Below are 20,052 nucleotides of genomic sequence, written 5' to 3' on the forward strand. Positions count from 1 at the left end.
ACAAAAGCAACAAACCAACGTTTCGGTTTATCAGACCATTCTCAAGGTAGTTGCCTGTGGAGGTAAAAGTACACCGTGAGTATATATATAGAAGTGTGACAGACAGCAATATATACAAATATACATTTATACACCTATATACAGGATATGTACATACTTATAATAGAGACACAGAGGTATACGGGTCACAGGGACAGCCGTCAGGGTAGAGGGTAAGTGGAGGGCGTCACATTCAGCATTAAGCGGTATCTGGCAGTTTAGAAATAATATGCATAAGAAGAAGCACCACAATGCAATATGAGGAAGTCAGGACACTGTCCGCTGGATGATACAGATGGCAATAGAATCATGTAATAGGTACATAGGAACATTATATTCCTCATTGAAGAAGGCACAAGTACATCTGTTAAGTACATATATGCATGACCATTTTACATGGAAAGAGATAGTAGTAATCAAGGTAGCAGAACTACATACCAGAATGGTGATGATGTGAGGATTAAACACATGGTGGGAAAGTGTCCACTGCACATGTGCGTGATGTCAGCAGTGCTGGGCGGGCGCTGGGAGGGGCTGGGCACATGAGCACTGGGTCTGACAGGAACAGGGACATGTCAGTCATGTCGAGGGGTGTGAGCATGACGTCAGTAGTGTGGGATGAACGATAGGCAGGGTCAGGACACTGAGCGCTGAGTATGATAGGATAAGGGATGTGTCCATCATAGAAAGAGGTGTGGGCATAATGTAGGGCTGACGTAAGAAGAGACTACAGGCAAAATCCTAAAGTCTGTTAGAGGCATGGATGTGTCAGTAATGTAAGTGTGTAATAAGCATGGTATGGATGTGGCAGCAGTGGTATAGTGTGAGCACATAGAGGGCTTAATATGGATATGGGAATATAAGTGGTGTATGAGTAAGAGATACAGGAGGGGGAACATAGGCACTGAGCAGGAGTGTGTGAATGTGAACATGCTAGAGGCTGCGATCTGTATCCACTGGGAGGGCTAAGTATGCACTCAGTGTACTGGATGGAGTATAGTTACCTGTCAGGAGGCCCAAATGTGCAGAATAATTGATGATTAGTTATATGTTTGTTTTTTCCCCTATCAATCATTTTTTACTATGTATTGATACTGACGCCTGTACTTGCTTCCTTTTCTCCTTCTAGGTATCCTAGTATCCTTTCTCCTTCACTCACGGGCCACTATAGCACTCTTCTGCACATTTGGGCCTCCTGACAGGTAACTATACTCCATCCAGTACACTGAGTGCATCCTTAGCCCTCCCAGTGGCTACAGATCGCAGCCTCTAGCATGTTCACATTCACACACTCTTGCTCAGTGCCTATGTTCCCCCTCCTGTATCTCTTACTCATACACCACTTATATTCCCATATCCATATTAGGTCCTCTATGTGCTCACACTATACCACTGCTGCCACATCCATACCATGCTTATTACACACTTACATTACTGACACATCCATGCCTCTAACAGACTTTAGGATTTTGCCTGTAGTCTCTTCTTACGTCAGCCCTACATTATGCCCACACCTCTTTCTATGATGGACACATCCCTTATCCTATCCTACTCAGCGCTCAGTGTCCTGACCCTGCCTATCGTTCATCCCACACTACTGACGTCATGCTCACACCCCTCGACATGACTGACATGTCCCTGTTCCTGTCAGACCCAGTGCTCATGTGCCCAGCCCCTCCCAGCGCCCGCCCAGCACTGCTGACATCACGCACATGTGCAGTGGACACTTTCCCACCATGCATTGCGCCCATCCAAACCGGAAGTGATGCTCCACTCAGCGTTCTCCTTATAATGGTGCTCCCCAGCCCAGTACACCCACGCTGCCATCACCACTGCCACCGCTGTTCCAGCACTATATGGTCCTCTATGAGTAGGTAACCCAGTGCATCCACCTCCTGTGGACCTCTCACTATCTCTGCTTACCATTCTCTAATGCTTGTGACTTTCCTTCCAGGCGTCTTCTCCTCTCCTCCTCTGCCTCTGTGTTTAATCCTCACATCATCACCATTCTGGTATGTAGTTCTGCTACCTTGATTACTACTATCTCTTTCCATGTAAAATGGTCATGCATATATGTACTTAACAGATGTACTTGTGCCTTCTTCAATGAGGAATATAATGTTCCTATGTACCTATTACATGATTCTATTGCCATCTGTATCATCCAGCGGACAGTGTCCTGACTTCCTCATATTGCGTTGTGGTGCTTCTTCTTATGCATATTATTTCTAAACTGCCAGATACCGCTTAATGCTGAATGTGACGCCCTCCACTTACCCTCTACCCTGACGGCTGTCCCTGTGACCCGTATACCTCTGCGTCTCTATTATAAGTATGTACATATCCTGTATATAGGTGTATAAATGTATATTTGTATATATTGCTGTCTGTCACACTTATATATATATATACTCACGGTGTACTTTTACCTCCACAGGCAACTACCTTGAGAAAGGTCTGATAAACCGAAACGTTGGTTTGTTACTTTTGTGTCAGGGTTCACATTTTGCAATTTTTGTCGGTTGTGAATAAAAACACTTGCATTCAAATTTCCTCTCCTTTCTTATTGAGTGCTCGGGTTCCCCTTTACTTGTTAATAAAAATGTTGGGCTTCTAGTAGGAGATATTCATTAAGATAATACACACAATAGTGTCATAGTGGGTTAAAGTGCTTGTGAACACGTGCAGTAAAAAGAATGGACTGCCCATTCACATCCCCTCCACTGTGGACATCGACAATGGAGTATGTATAACATGCACTGATTGTGGCTCCCGCAATAAATGCTCCAATATGGTCACATAGAAGGGCCCAATCAGTGTTAATACTCTTAGTAATAGAGATAACACTAACAGATTTATCTAATATCTCTATTACTAGACAATCTGCTCATCAATAATATAGCTGTACCACAACCTACAGATGGATCAGTGATGGGCAAACCCCCCCAATGTTCAGGATCGGTAGCCTCGCCCGAACTTTTTGTAAAGTCTGTGTTCGAGGTCGGAGATAGTGCAAATGTGCGTCCAAACCCCGAGCTTGGACTTTACAGTTATGGGATAAGGTGGGGGCTGTAAAATAAAGAATATAGTTAATAATAAACATTGTCATTATACTTACAGGTCCCGCGTCGTGTCCTGCAGACTCTGTCTCCCGGTCGCTTCTTCTTCCGGGTCCAATCATTAACTTCCATGGGTAGTCACTGCACTGCTCGTCACTTGGCAGTGTTTGGCTGTTTTCGGCCGTGTTTGCGGTGACATCATGGTTCACCCAAAACTTTGACATGTCAGCCTGCTTCTCGCTCTGTAGAGACGCTTGTCTATAAAGAGCGATGAAGCAGAGCTGACATTGCTCTTCCTGTGGAGTACGTCAGACTAAGGATTTTTTATAATAAAGATGGAGTTTCTAAATTTTTGTTTTTGTTTTATTTCTAATCAAAAAAAGTCTGTGTGTGTTTTTTACTGTTTACTAGAAATTCATGGTGGCCATATCTAATTTGGCGTGACACCATGAATTACTGGCTTAGTTCCAGCTGAGACTACAAAGCTGGTATTAACCCCTTTATTACTCAGCGGGACACCGCCATCAGGACCGCTAGAATGATTGGGCCTTACCACGCTGAGAATCTCAGCCCCAGCTGCCTGGTTTTACCTGACTGGCTATCAAAATACGGCGGGAGCCCACACATTTTTTTTTATTATTATTTTAAATAATTAAAAAAAAATTGACTTTCCTGTATTTTGATTGCCAGCCAAGGTAAAGCCAAGCAGATGGGGGATGGCAGCCCATAGCCATCCGCTTTATCTGCGCTGAGAATCAAACGTATCATGGAGCGCTATGTCATTTTTTAAATTATTAATTTATTTTTACACTACTTTATGTGTGAGAGACCCAACAGCCAATCTCAGACGCTGTCACGCAGAATGGGCGTCTGCGATTGGCTGTTGGAGAAACCTGAAATCTGCCCATATATTCTAGATGCTAGAATATATGGGCTCGATTCAGTTTACTCCAGCATCCAATCACAGACGTCCACTCTCTGACAGTGTCTGCGATTGTCTGTTATTTTAACAGTAAAATAAAATAACAACACTGAGAAAAAAATATTTTATTAGAAATTAGACAGAGCCACCATGATTTTTTAGTAAACAATAAAAAAACACAACACATAGAAATTTTTTTTTTATTAGAAATAAAACAAAAAAACATGTAAAGACTCCCATCTTTATTATAAAAAAATCCTTAGTCCGACGTAGTCCACAGGGAGAGCAATGTCAGCTTTGCTTCATCGCTCTGTATGGACAAGTGTCTCTACAGAGCGAGAAGCAAAATGACAGTGAGGGTATGTTTCCACTTGCATTTAGCTCCTGCGAGTCTCGCATCGGTATCACCCGACACGGCGCACACTCTTCTGACAGGAGCGCCTCAGCTGCATGGAAATACATGCAGCTGACCCGCTCCTGTCAGGAGAGTGAGCGCCATTCTGGGTAATACCGATGCGAGACTCGCACAGTGACAGTCAAAGTTCAATCAAGTCCATGGCTCATGGACTCGGGTGAATCCTGACGTCACCGTGAACACGTCCGAAAAAAGCCGAAAACCTCCGAGAGATGAGCAGTGCAGTGAATACTGCTGGAAGTTAATGATCGAACCCGTAAGCAGAAGCAGCCGGGAGATAGTTGGTCCACAGAATGCGTCACGGGACCGGTAACTATAATTTTAATGTTTTTTACTAATGGGCTTTATTTTACAGCCCCTGGATCTGAACTGGACCCGAACTGTAACACAAGTTTACTAGGAAAACTTGTGTTCGGGACCATGTGCACGAACACTATGTGTTCGGTACAGACCTTGAACTTTACATCACTAGTCAAGATGTAATCTATCCTAGTATTTAGTACTGCAAAGCCACAGTGGTAGCTCTAAGATCATTAATGCCATAGACAAAAATGTCAAATGACGTGAAGGATAAGATAAAATCACAGTGTTGACATTAACAATATTAAAATGGTCTCACCTATCAGTAGATGTCTCTTCCTGTGAGGTTGCCAAACCGGTATTCAGAGTTTCTATACACCTCTACACCTCCAGGTCATATGTTCTGACCCTGTGTTACTTACTGAACTCTATGATACCCCTGCTCCTGCCCTTACAAGGGCAGACCACAGTTGATCCTCAACTAATTATAACCTTATTAGATCCCATAGGACTCCCAATGCATTTCATCCACTAGGACTCATCAGAGGAACCTCTTTATTAAATACAGGGCACAAAAGAAGGCATTCAAGCGTTAGTTCTTATTTCCACTTCACCCACACAGTCAAGATAGGAAAATTTGCCACAAGGAGCAACAATTTTAAAAAGGCCCATACTGAGTACATCCACAGCTCCAGCTCGGTGGGGAATTTCAACCCTAAACCACTGAGTCTCAGAACCGCCTGCTGTTGTTTCCCCATGGCTGTACTGAGTTGAGGTTGATTGTTCATGTGTTACGATGACCGGATGAGGAAGAGGTGAACCGAACGGCGTAGTAGTAGGAGAAAACACGGTCAGAGAAATGTGCACCAATCCTTGGTTGTATTAGGACATGCGGTAAAATGGTTTCTGCCTAAGGTGCAGCCAACATTACATTATACCTTGCCGTCCCTGTTTTCACATTTCACCATCACAGCCAAGATTGGAAGGGTACCTTCATAGAACAAATTTTTTTTAAAAAAAGACCCTGAGAGAGTCTGTTTCCTGTTTCATATAGTATAGCTGTTGCAGTTAAAAAACTCGTAACTGCATTTGTTCTCAAACTGGCAGTCCACCAGCTAGACTTGTTACTGCCAGTCCCAGCCATTTAGACTTGAAGCAGCTCACACATGCTGCTTGGTGTCTATTGCGAGAATCCAAACCAGTTATTTGGAAAAAAATATTGTTCAAATCAGGCAGAAATAAAATATTGGCATACTTTACCCACAGAGCAACAAGTTTAACAAATAATGCCCCCTATATAGCCTATATTCCTAGCTGACACAAACAAACATGATTGACAAGCTCCACCACAGTCCCCAGAATTGTAAAAAAAGGCCATGAAATAACCTGTTTACTCGGTTGACCCTCACAGCTTTCATTGCCCAAGATCCACCACACAGCACCCAATTAAAACAGAGATGGGCCATCCAACAGAGTGCTCAAAAACCAAAAGTGACAGCTGCCTGACTTAATGAGGTTCCTACTGCTTTCCTCATTTTCAAAAGGGTGTCATTCACAAAAGTTGCACATGTTCCTCAGGTGCCAACTCTGCACTTTCAGCAGGGCACCGATTCTTAGACTGCCTGTTTTAACAGTTCCCACGCAGGAGCCAATTTTCTGCTCCAGTGGTGGACAGTCTAGTTGCTGCATTTAAAAAGCTCAAAGTTGGATTTGGAATTGAGCTAGAGGTACGGCATCTAGATTTGATAATACCAGTCCCAGCCACTTAAAGCTGCTCGCCCATGCTGTTCAGTGTCTATTGTTGGAATCTGAAGCATTTATTTTAAAAAAAAATATTGTTCAAAGCAGGCAGCTCTGTATGAATACAACAGCTTTGAATAATGGAAAAAGACTCTTTCCATTTTTGTGTTTGGTCCTACTGTGGCCACTAAGATTACACTGCCTGTACGCTGCAGTTTTGGACCAGTATGCAAAGCTGCATGATGCAACACAGTATGAGGAGTTAGGCTATGTGCCCACGGGTACAGTGTCCTGCGACTATATCCGCAGGACATTCCGCAGGAGCTCCCAGAAATCCGCAGCACAACTTTGTCTGTTTCCATGCTGCGGTTTTATTGTGGAATGTCCTGCGGATATGGTGCGGGCATTCTGCATTGAGGATACAGTACCATGGCTTCGGCACTGCATCCTCAATGCAGAACAAGTGCTGCAGTGATCGGGGCGTTCATACTTACCTCCATCACGCAGCACTTCGCTTTCCGGCGGCCGTGTCACTCTGTCATCGTCTGCTGCACTGTGCAGGAGAAGGTGGGCGGGCCTGAACTAGCTCTGGCTGTCACATGACCGGAGCTCATGCAGGCCCCGCCCACCTCTTCCTTCCTGTACCTGGATCCACCGCACTCCTGTACACCGGACGGAGAAAGTGACTCCGGTGTCTTCTATCAAGGCAGGTAAGTATATGGGACCCTGTGGAGAAATTCGCAGGAATAATTCACATGCTGCTCATTTTTCCGCAGGGAAATACCGCATTATTTCTGCTGCGGAACAAACCGCAGCATGGGCACAGCAGTCCCCAAATCCCATAGAAATGGCTGGGGACTCGCTGTGCTGCAGATTTTTAAAAAATCCGCAGAATTTCCGCGAAAAAATCCTGGCAAATTCCGCGCATTTTCCGCAGCGTGGGCATATAGCCTTAGAGAGAAGTGGCAAGAGGTTGTTTTTCCCAAAAATTAAGGCCACAGACCCTGGTGAGAAGTGGTGAGATTTATTTTTGTTTAAATAAATTAAGGCCACAGACCGGGCTGTACACTGAAAAGTAGAATTTTGGAGGAGAAGGAGAAGGCAGCAAACCATTTATTTATTGGGTTTTCAATGTGATATTATATTTTGTGGTTACTGCACTTTTGGAGTCTCCAAAACACTGGGCATGGCAAATAGAGTATACAAATGTCTATTTGCAAGTAGCCATTTGTCTACTCAGCCAAGTGTATGGACAAGTCTGGTGTATTCCACAACTTATTCATTTTAATCAAAGTCAGCTTGCTCACATTAGCTGAGGACAGGCAGCAGGCAAAGGATGTTTGTAAAGCCACCTAGGCCATGAGCTGCAACGAGATTTTAGCAGTTATCGCACAGCACCAGGCCAAGACGTAGGTTCACCTTTAACAGCCATTCATCTGTTTGTTGTTTTATGCCCGTCCACAGCTCTTGTGCAGAGTGAGGTTTGCCCCTAAAGCAAATGAGTTTAAGAATGGCCTGCTGTCATTTACCATTCATTGTGTTGAACTTGGTGGTGTAGGTCTTACTCTGACCAGATAAGAAGGAGGTAGAGAGAGCAAAATAGGAGAAGGAAGCAACACTGACCAACATTAAATGTTCAGGAACCTAAGATGGTGGTAGGACATGTGCTGGAATGCCTGGTGCCTCATGCTCAGCAGTCACTTTGTTTACCCAGTGTACAGTTTGGAAGAAATACCATCCCTGTCTGTGCTTACTGGTCCAAGTGTCCATGCTGTTGGTTTGTGGACCTTTCCACTTATGGTGTTGTGGAGTGAACAACGGACTTTTCCACCACAAGTGTGTGCAGGGCACAGATGGCACACCTGGAACAATAGTGGCGGCTGCAGACATTATTTGTTGGAAACTGTCTGTCCTCCAGCCTATATGGCAATGTTTCAAAGGCAAGTATTTTGGAAATGCAATGAATCAGTGCCAGGGCTCTTGGGTTGCCAAATTGGTATTTCCTCTTTCTATTGAGGGTTTGGGGGATAGAGAGCTACAGATTTCCATGGGATGGTGTAGCTATAGTAGATGATGCTGGTGGTGGTGGTGTTAGTGCTGGTGTTGCTGCCACATCATGTTCTTGCAGGGAGGAAGGTGGACCTGGTGATCGTGAGCGGATGCAAGATGCCAACACCGCAGCTGAAGAAGGAGCAGGAGGTGCAAATGTTCTTCCCTGATTTGTCAGGAAACTATTCCACTGCAATTCATCCTTGGAAGTCAGATGACACATCATGCAGGTGGTACTCAGGTTGAGAAGATTTTTCCATTGCTTCAGCCTCTGATCGCACATCTTGCAAATCACCCCTCTTTTGTCATCAGGCCATTCCCGAAAGGCATGCCATGCCAGGGGGCTCTTTTCAGCTGGCTTTGCTGGGAGGTTTTCACTGGCACAACAGATGGTAGCAGGTAGCTTAATGGCTAAGGAACATCCACAGGGCTTTTTCCCCATGCTCCCTTTTTGCTGTGCTGCTGGTTTGTCTGCCTGAACACCTCCTCTTCATTGGAACAGCAAACGTAACTATCACAGCCTTTGCTCCAGGTGGGGTCAAGTACCTTGTCGTCATTCCTCGCATCATCTTCCACCCACTTCTCAGTCCTGCCCTCCATCCCAGTCTGCACACTGACAAAAGCTGAGGTTTGGCACCTGTGTTTCAACATCCTCTGAGCTGTGGTGTGGTGATCCGCAGACCGTGTCCACCAGCTCTCCCACAGACTCATCCTCCAAGACAACAAGTTGTTCAATGTCAGTACAGTTGGTCTCTTCCACCCCTGGTGCAGGGCCAGGTGAATGGGGCCATGGAACCCCAGCCAGCAGAGTCATTAAAAAGCATAAGTGACTTCTGCATGACTTGTGTCTCACACTGCTTGGCTGATTTTGAATGGGTTAAAGTGGAAGGAAGATTGCGATGGAACTTGGGAGACAACTCTGAGCTTTTAAGTGTGGACTGGGTGGAAGACAATGCAAAGGAACTGGAGGTACTGGTAGCGATGTAATCTAAAACCACCTTAACATGTTCTGGCCTGAACATTCGTGCAGCTGTATTTAGGCCTAAGAAAAGACGAAGACCAGACTTCGGCCTGTCTACAGTTGAGGAAGGTGTTTGTAGTGTAGTAGGCACAGATCTACCATGTCCTTGCCCTGAAACAGCTACACTACCAGCAGCACCACCATGGTCATGTCCCCTATTATATGTTGTCATCATTTGGCACACAAACAGGTTCAGATTAATAGACGGCTTGTATACAGAGAATGATTATATCAAAGTCTGTATGTAGCTGTTCTTGACCATTTCGCAATGCTGCATGATGCAATGCACTATAAGGTTTCAGAGATATTCACACTGCAAGGCAAGCTGGAAAAATGCTTTTTTTTTTGCTAAATTGAGCTAGTAGATTACATTGCTTGTATGCTGTTCATTGATTGTACCGCTATGCAAATCTGAGAGATGCAACGCTGTATAAGGTTTCAAAGGTATTCAAACAGCAAGGCATACTAGAAATAAAAATCATTTTTTGCTAGATTAAGCTATTAAATTACACTGCCTGTACGCTGCTGTTTTGTACCGCTACGCAAAGCTGTGTGATGCAATGCACTATAAGGTTTCAGAGATATTTACATAGCAAGGCATACTGGAAAAAACTCTGGGTTTTTTTGCTAGATTGAGCTAATAGATTACACAGCCTGTATGCTGCTGGTTTGTACACAAATCTGTGGGATGCAATGCAGTAAAAGGTTTCAGAGATATTCACACAGCAAAGCACACTGTACATACACTGTGTGCAGAATTATTAGGCAAGTTGTATTTTAGAGGATTTTTTTATTATTGATGAACAACTATGTTCTCAATCAACCCAAAAGACTCATAAATATCAAAGCTTAATATTTTTGGAAGTTGGAGTGGGGTTTTTTAGATTTGGCTATCTTAGGAGGATATCTGTTTGTGCAGGTAACTATTACTGTGTAGAATTATTAGGCAACTTAACGAAAAAAAATATATACCCATCTCACTTGTTTATTTTCACCAGGTAAACCAATATAACTGCACAAAATTTAGAAATAAACATTTTTGACATGCAAAAATAAAACCCCAAAAAATTAGTGACCAATATAGCCACCTTTCTTTATGACACTCAACAGCCTACCATCCATAGATTCTGTCAGTTGCTTGATCTGTTTACGATCAACATTGCATGCAGCAGCCACCACAGCCTCCCAGACACTGTTCCGAAAGGTGTAATGTTTTCCCTCTCTTTAGATCTTACATTTTACGAGGGACCACAGGTTCTCTATGGGGTTCAGATCAGGTGAACAAGGGGGCCATATCATTATTTTTTCATCTTTTAGACCTTTACTGGCCAGCCACGCTGTGGAGTAGTTGGATGCATGTGATGGAGCGTTGTCCTGTATGAAACTCATGTTTTTTTTGACCGATAATGACTTCATCCTGTACCACTGCTTGAAGAAGTTGTGTTCCAGAAACTGGCAGTAGGTCTGGGAGTTGAGCTTCACTTCATTCTCAACCCAAAAAGGTCCCACAAGTTCATCTTTGATGATACCAGCCTATACCAGTACCCCACCTCCACCTTTCTGGCATCTGAGTCGGAGTGGAGCTCTCTGCCCTTTACTGATCCAGCCTCTGGCCCATCAAGAGTCACTCTCATTTCATCAGTCCATAAAACCTTTGAAAAATCAGTCTTAAGATATTTCTTGTTATCTTATGTTTCTTATGTTTGGTCATTTTTCAGCCTTCCTTACCTTGGCCATGATTCTGAGTATGGCACACCTTGTGCTTTTTGATACTCCAGTAATGTTGCAACTCTGAAATATGGCCAAACTGGTGGCAAATGGCATCTTGGCAGCTTCACGCTTGATTTTCCTCAATTCATGGGCAGTTATTTTGCGCCTTTTTTGTCCAAAACGCTTCTTGCGACCCTGTTGGCTATTTGCCATGAAACACTTGATTGTTTGGTGATCACGCTTCAAAGGTTTGGCAATTTCAAGACTGCTACATCCCTCTGCAAGATATCTCACAATTGTGGACTTTTCAGAGCCCGTCAAATCTCTCTTCTGACCCATTTTGCCAAAGGAAAGAAAGTTGCCTAATAATTAAGCACACCTTATATAGGGTGATGATGTCATTACACCACACCCCTCCTCATTACAGAGATGCACATCACCTGATTTACTTAATTGGTAGTTGGCTCTCAAGCCTATACAGCTTGGAGTAGGACAACATGTATAAAAATTATCATGTGATCAAAATACTTATTTGCCTAATAATTCTGCACACAGTGTAGTCTGTTTTTTTATAGAATGGGCTAATAGATTACACTGCCTGTACGCTGCTGTTTCTGACTGCTACGCAAAGCTGTGTGATGCAACGCAGTATAAGGTTTCAGAGATATTTACACAGCAAAGCATGCTGGTAAAAACTTCTTTTTTTTTTGCTAGACTAAGCTAATAGTTTACTTTGCCTGTACATTGCTGTTTTTGACAGCTACGCACAGCTGAGTAATGCAGCTCTGTGTTTGATTTGGAATTGCATGCACCTATCACTATCCCTCACTCCAACAGCATCCTATCTTTACAATGTATTTGTTGTTTTCCTAACTGCACCTATCACTGTCCCTCCATCCAAAAGCATACTCTTCCTATTTTAGTGGAGGCAAAATGGCGCCGCAGCCTGTGATCTGGCCTTTATACAGGCTGAGTCATCTAGTGCGCCGGCCAATTACAGCCATGCTAATACTTGGCAACGCTGGGATGGCTTCAGAAATACCCACAGCCTAAAAGATTGCTGGTTGGCTGCTCTGCAATTTTTCAACAAGCTTTATTCGGGTGACAAACCCAAACAGGAACTGGACATACAGTCAAAAATCTGTGTTCGGGGTCCAGCACAGGAGACACGGTGTCCAATATGGAACCCAAACTTTACAGTTTGGGTTCGTTTATTCTTAGCAACATCCATTCGTCCTCTGTTCTTCCCATTGTACAGAATAATTGTCAGATGCTAAAATTGGGATTCAAATGGAAGCCCTGGATGGAAACCATTAAAGCACTGCAAAACACAGTGTGAGTCTAGCCTTGAGTCATTTTCTGACTGAAGTATTTATGTTCATGTGGATTCTGTAAAGATAATTTGTCTCTAGAAGCTCATAACAGCAGTCAACACATCGTTTGCAATATCATTTACAGATAACAGAATATAAAAATATACAATGTGGAAATAAAAAGAGATCACAAAGAGATATATGTTCCAGTATAGATAGATTAAAAACAAAGTGATATATTCACTTTTAAATATTTGATGCCAAGGAAAGTACCGTAATGTGTTTTTCAGCTCAGTTGGTATAAAAATCCCATACCCGCACCTGCACACTATCATGTACTTAGTTTTGACATTTTCTGCTAACTTTTCCCTTAGAGAGATAATTCCAAGAGTTTTCAGAAGTTATTTTTGTCCCCAAATCCTAATCAACCATAGGATGTTCACTTACACATCTGTAGTTCTGTGCAGTGTTCTGTGTTCTGTCTTCCCCAGGTGTTACTGCCTCTAGACAGCTTTTTATAGAAGTTGATAAGGAGTTGGACTACATATCTTTGAAATTTGAAATTTCTAGTTATAACCTACACTGGAAATGGGTAGCTCGCCTCTTTCTGCAACTTGTATTGTGTATAAGTGAATTAGAATTGCAGGAATAATGTAGTTAAAGGGAACCTGTCAAGTCCCGACATGCTATTAACTGCACATATAGGGTTAATCTGAAGGTTAATAGTTTTACAATGCTGTTCGCCTGCTTTACTGAAAAGTTATTCCTCCCAGAATCTGCCATCTTTCAGTTATAGGTTTATCCCCAGAGCAGAAACAAAACAAAATTAAGTACAAAAAAGGTGGGCAAAAAAAAAGAGCAAAACCATGGAAAACCAAAAACCCCTAAAACCAATTTTATTTCATAATGGTAAAAATAGAAATCCCATTACATACAAACACACTAATCAATAATAAATCCTGATTGATGCTGAGGGAGGGGCCAAATCACCCTTAAAATGACCCTACCATGCCGCAGAGATTGGCACCCTAAATTAGAGTAATGGCGCCCCCGCTCAACAATGAGTATCCCTTAGTGACCCTGCACTGGGCTAGAGCGCAGCTAGTCTATATGATATAGGAAGTACAGGGGAAGCCTCAATCACAATATAGTAGATGACTACTTAATGATAGCAGGACCTCCTAATATATACTGATGAAAAATATCTGTTGTAAAACACATAAGTACAGGGAAAAATACTGCAAAGTGGAACTATACATTACTGATGTGATACAATGGTATTTCAATGTTAAGCACCTACTGTATTACAACAATAAGAAAGCACTAAAAAATCCAGGAGTACCCTGGCCAGACAGCAATCCTGTATATAAGATCATGCAGGGAAAAATCTAGGAGGTGCAAACATTAAGTCATCCCTATATCAGAGTGTCTTCTAATGAGGAACCTAAATATGTGCACTAAAATTGGCCCATGAACAATACTGGCCTCATACAACAAACAATTTCCAAGCAAATTGTTAATGTATAGTATTTAAAACAACCATGATACTTAGGTAGCTGTTGGTATTCATTCCCAACGCGTTTCCCCCCTCTGGAATACATGGGAGTTCTTCAGGGGTATAATAGCGTGGCAGCGTCTCGTGCCAGGCCTCCGGCCTGTGATAATTCCGTTTGTGTTTGTATGTTGTGGGATTTATATTGTAACCATTATGAAATAAAATTGGTTTTAGGGGTTTTTGGTTTTCATGGTTTTCCTCATCCCCAGAGCAGCTACAGTCACCACTCGCTATACAGTGAGCGGCGGCTGTAAACACACCCCGGCATACTGATTGAAAGCTCGCTCTACAGCACATATGAATCATAAGTGCTGGTACTTGCTTACCACTATCAATGTTGTGAACAATGATTTACACTCCCTGGAATTGCTACAAACTTTATTTTCTGTGGATAGGAACACTTTCAATAAAATGACCAGACATTATTGTAATGCTATTAATCTGCATATTAACTGGATATTTGTGGGTTAATAGCATTTGGACACATGACAGGTTCCCTTTAAATGGATACTGTTGTTTTGATAGATACAGGTCAATTTTCAAAATTCTTAAAGTACTTTATTTACCCAACAGAATTATGTTTTCTGCTCATAGAACCAATGAAAGTGCTAACCACTGGATGTGTCCCTTTTCTCTAACTTGCTGTTCACTTGCCAGCTGTCAAGAGTATTTTGTTTCTAGCAGCAGGGACTAGAGATGAGCAAACCTTTGGAAGTTCAGTTTGGCAGATCCAATTGAGCCTTAAAAAAGTTCTGTGTTAGGACTTAATCCAAACCTCAATAGAAGTCAGTAATTGGGCAGTTTGTGTCTCCACCCACATGCAGCCAGCCATAAGAACACTTGTGGGGGAAGGTGGCAGGGATTTTTCTCATTTTTTTTTGTGCACACTACATCTGAGCATGCTGATTTTACCTCCAGTGCGAGCTGATCAAACACTTCAAGCCACTCACACTTGGCTGAGCATCACTCATACCCAAGCACAATGCTGCTCCCTTAAGTGGTTTGCACTCATAAGTCACTCGAACTTCAAATCCTAAGGCCCTGTGTGCACTAGAGAAAGAATTTTTCTCAAGAAATTTCTCAAGAAATTTCTTGAGTCTGAAAGATTACCACACTTGCGTTAAAAAACCGCACCAATAACGCATGCGTTTTACCGTGCGTTTACCGCGTTTTTGATGTGTTTTTTCTGCAGGTTGCTCCCTGCATTTTTTTACCATTATCTATGGCAAAAAACGCAGGTACCTGCAGAAAAGAAGTGACATGGACATTCTTTTTCTCAAGAAATTCTGCAGAAAGAATTTTTTTGAGAAAAAAAACGCAGTGTGCGCAAAGCTATTTTGTTTCCCATAGGTTTTGCTGGGGAATGTCTGCAGAAAAGGTTACAACCATTGTCTCAAGAAATTTCTGCAGCAAAAATGCAAAAAAATGCGGGTAAAAACACAGTGTGTGAACAAGGCCTTACTTCGTTTTTTTTGGAAGTCCGTTTCTGAACATAAACTCCGAACATCGAACCTCAGGTTCACTCATCTCTATTCAAGAACCTATTGGGTTGGCAGAATGCTGATGAGTGCAAGCCACTAACTAAAAAAAGAGTGGATGGCCACTTGCAGAAATGAAAATAAGAGGCAGGTACAAGCACAAAGCACTTTTTTTGCAAATAGGACTGAAATACCACGGATTTACTCAGGTTTTGAGGAAAATGACAGGCATGTTTTCCATGACATGCATATTATATTCAAATCGCTTTGGCAATAAAAAATCCAGATCTAATGTTTGTTTTGTATTAGTAGCAAATTACCACTAGAAGACAATAGCAAGTTCTACCTTCATAGTTTCCAATGCACAGATGTGCTAGGTACTAACAAAGACGACATGACATTAATTCCAAGATATAACATGTTTTTAACTGCAATGGTCCACTTTACAGCAAATTTAGTTGTATAAATGTAAGCCAAGTCATGGTTTAAAACTCCACTATTTTTTTAGAAGTGTATTACATCATTAAAATGATATATGCTCATATGCTCAAATTGTAGGATCTTTTTCCATTAGAAAACTGGAATCAACATTTATGCACAAGTATTTTTTTTTTATAATAAGTACAGTTTGGAATGTTTAGTGCTGTAGTGCACATTTGGTGCTGGCTTTTTGTTTTTTCTTCATTGAATTGGTCGGTGGTTGACCTCCACCTCGCTATGCACCCCAATTTGGGATGTATTCCATCTGTCTGGATTTTGGCGGTTGGTGACTGTTCACATTAAGTCATCAGGCTTTGTCCACAGGCTATTTACTTCATGCAGCATTTGCTTGGACCTGTCCCGCCCACAGCCATGACTCAGTCATGGGTACGGGATTGAAATAGACCAGGTGAGTGCTGCTAAGAGCAGTTCTACTATTCATATGTGAGGCCGTATGGCACATTTTATAAAAATATTTTAGTGTAGGACTGCTTCAAATGAGATTTGACGTGACGTGGCGAAGCAGCTCAAGAAATTGCAATTTTTTGCCAAAAATCTCAAAAATTTTTTTATAATAAGTACAGTTTGGAATGTTTAGTGCTGTAGTGCACATTTGGTGCTGGCTTTTTGTTTTTTCTACAAGTATTTTAATATTAAAACACCTGCACAAAAAAAGCACAATTAAAAATATTGCAATAACACTATAAAAAGTAAATAGTTTAAAGTAGTTTCCATTTACCTTCAGTATAGAAAAGAAATTGCTGATTGGTGGTCGTCCCACAATTGCGACTCTCACTAATTGGCAGATCAGGGAGTTTTTATCCCCATCAGAGTACTTTTATTTCCATTACACAATGTTGAGTCATGTTGCACTCCTAACCATTGCTTCCATTCATTCTTTATGAAACTGCTGAAGAAAGCTGAGCTTAGCTTTTAGCATCCTTATTGGGAATGAATGGTATGTGCTAGTTTTTATACGTAGCAGAATCACTGACATATGCAGACGCATTATAATCAATGGGTTTGCTCACACATCAGTGATTTTTCACTGACCATGTCTCCGTGCGGCATACACATGTGTCCATGATTGCCGCACGGATACAAGTCCATTTTTTTCTGGCATCACTGATGTCTCACGGACCACACTATTGTATGATCCGTGAGACACGTACCAGAAAAAACGTACATATAAAATAAAAAACATTTTCAACTCACCTTTCCAGCGACGCTCTGTGCAGCCTGTGCTATCTGCAGCTTCTTGGCCAGCTCATGTATATTCATGAATGCAGTAAGAGCCAACCCGGAAGTAGCTGCAGAGAGCGGTGGGCGGATGATGCAGAGCCGATAAGTTCAGCACCATGGAGAGCAGGAACGGGACAGGTGAGTAATGTCCATGTGCAATCACGGAGTACGGATCACATATCACGGATTGCACATGAACAACCACCGCGTGCTGTGAATCATGGCACACGGAGGGACATAGGCATTTTTTAAACGTCAGTAAAGAATGTCTGTGTTTTTTAATGACGTGTGAAACAGGCCTAATAGGGCTAAAAGTTCCCCATTCTGCCAATTGGTGTTTATCCCAGCAATCAGACCCCCACTGATAAGTTATCACTAGTGATGGGTGAGCACTAAAATGCTCGAATGCTCGTTACTTGATTCAAGCTGGTCAGACACTCAGACTAACTCGATGCAATTAATGAGCATTATGGAAAGTGAATGATTGGCCTATTCGGGTCTCTGCCCACATACAGCCAGCTGTAAACAGAGCATTTCTGGTGGGAGGAAGGGCGGAGGTTTTTTTTTTTGTTTTTTTTTTTTATGACACTTCATAGAGAACATTGTTTTATCCCCGGTAGATCGACTGGCTCTCCTCAGGGTGCCTGCACACATCACGCTGTGAAGCAAGCCTATGCATTGTGGTTTTTGTTTTATGGACAAAATATCTGAGCATTCATTATACGTGGCTGAGCTCAGTGAGTACCCAAGCACCCAGGTGCTTGATTGAGCAACGAGCAGTGCCGAGCACATTCGCCCATTACTAATTATCACTATCCAAGACTTACTTTTATCAGACTACCCCTTTAAACTTCATTTTCAGGCTACAGGTTTTTATAACTTTGCCCACAGATAGTAATATCAGTACATTCTTATATAAAATGGTGCTGGCATATGTGAAATTCATGGCATAATAGGTAGAAAAGAGCATGGGTATAAATCTAAAATAAATCCTCTTCTATTAACGTAAATAATGTCAGTCTTCTTTCAACATGTAATGACAGATTACACTTCCCAATTTTTAGGCTTTCAATAATATTTGAGATATCACACAGAGTCAATTTTCTGCAATACAATGAATTAGCTGATGAAGCACAGTGTAGTTGAAAGTAGACATTCATGCTTCAGAGTACTAGATAATAGCACCCTCTATTTTCAGGAGATTGCCTACTGAACTGGAACATTATTGTTGCTGAAAAGTAGTAATAGTGAATTGTAATAATTAACATTCTACTGTTATTCCTTCTAAATATACTTTTTTATATATTAAACTTTATACAATGTTCAACCGAGAAATTCAAACCCACTATATACAGTAGTTCCAAAGGCTGAACTTGATTTCCTCTCTGGTTTTACTGTAGATGATTGCATGCTTATCAATGTGTCCTGTTCACCGCTTCTTCTGACTGTGACTCCCATCAACCAAATCCCTGAAGGGGAACTAAAAAATAAAGTAAAAAAAAAAATAAACAAAAATATATTTAACATCACATATTAATAAAATTCTGATTCCTCAAGGTAGACAAATATTTTAATTACTTTTTAAACATCAAGAAGAAAAAAAAAAGAAACCACCAGAATTGTCGCTTTCCTCTCACCACATAAAAATGTAATGAAGGGCAATCAAAATATCATATGTGCCTAAAAATTGTATCAACAAAAATATCAGTTTGGTGTACAAATATTAGCCCTCATATTGCCCATTATCAGAAAAATAAATAGTTAAGAGTTTTAAAAAATTGCAAACCAAATAGTTTTTAATTTACAAAGTTCGGAATTTATTTAACCAATACAATATAAAGGTAAATGTATACATTTGGAATTGTGATAATTTTAGTGACCAGAGGGATTTTAACAATGAAAGCCAAAAAGCAAAGCCCCAAAAAATAATATAAAAATTGCTGTTACATCATCATTTCCCTCCAACTGGAATTTTGTTCACATTTTTTCTGTACCCTAAGTTGTAACACGAATGGTATTCAAATGTACAACTTATTTTGCAAAACATGTTCTCATGTGGCTATATCAGAGAAAAAATAAGTAGTTAGCGTTTTTTGGAAAAGGGGGAGGAAGAAACGAAAGTGTGAAAGCGTAAAATAGCCCAATCATTAAGGGGTTTATCATTGGAGTAGGGTTATTAATTAAATCCCCTTTGCTACAGGTGTATAAAAATCAGTCCCTAGTCAAGTATTTTGCTTTTACAAACAGCTGTGAAAAATGCATTGATCTAAAGAGCTCTCTGAATTGAAGCCATTACTGTATCAAGTTAGTTGGTAAGATTTCTACCCTACAAAGTATTCCATAATCGTCTGTAAGGCTTGAAACACACATCCGTGAAACACGTGCGTGTTTGGTCCGTTTCCGTGTATACTGGAGACACGGCCAAACGTGCACCAATGTTACTATATCTCAGCGGTTACAATTGCGTTTTTGGTTATGTCCGTTAGTCCGTCTCCGTGATGCGTTTTGTGGGCCGTGTCTCACGCCAGCATGTCCGTTTTCTGCACGCAACACACAGCACGGACCCAATGAAAGTCAATGGGTCTGTGCACACGTCCGAGTGACACGGACGCATCTCTGTTTGCTCCCTGTACGTTTTGTGCTTTTTTCATGTGATGTCGGTCTTTTTTCTTTTTCTGTTTCGTTCTCTCCCTCAGCCCGTCGGTCGGTCTCTATGTCTGTCGGTCGGT

At 41.7% G+C, this 20,052-nt stretch overlaps 1 long non-coding RNA gene across 1 annotated transcript; it reads left to right on the top strand.

The window, feature by feature from the left end:
• Positions 1-743: 743 nt before the first annotated feature.
• On the top strand, positions 744-2,565 carry LOC142295319 (uncharacterized). Its single transcript, XR_012751416.1, has 5 exons — positions 744-815; positions 1,169-1,241; positions 1,994-2,051; positions 2,280-2,371; positions 2,477-2,565. It is a non-coding gene; the product is annotated as an uncharacterized LOC142295319 (long non-coding RNA).
• Positions 2,566-20,052: the final 17,487 nt, after the last annotated feature.

Source organism: Anomaloglossus baeobatrachus, chromosome 3 (assembly GCF_048569485.1).
Source record: "Anomaloglossus baeobatrachus isolate aAnoBae1 chromosome 3, aAnoBae1.hap1, whole genome shotgun sequence".
NCBI classification, from domain to species: domain Eukaryota; kingdom Metazoa; phylum Chordata; class Amphibia; order Anura; family Aromobatidae; genus Anomaloglossus; species Anomaloglossus baeobatrachus.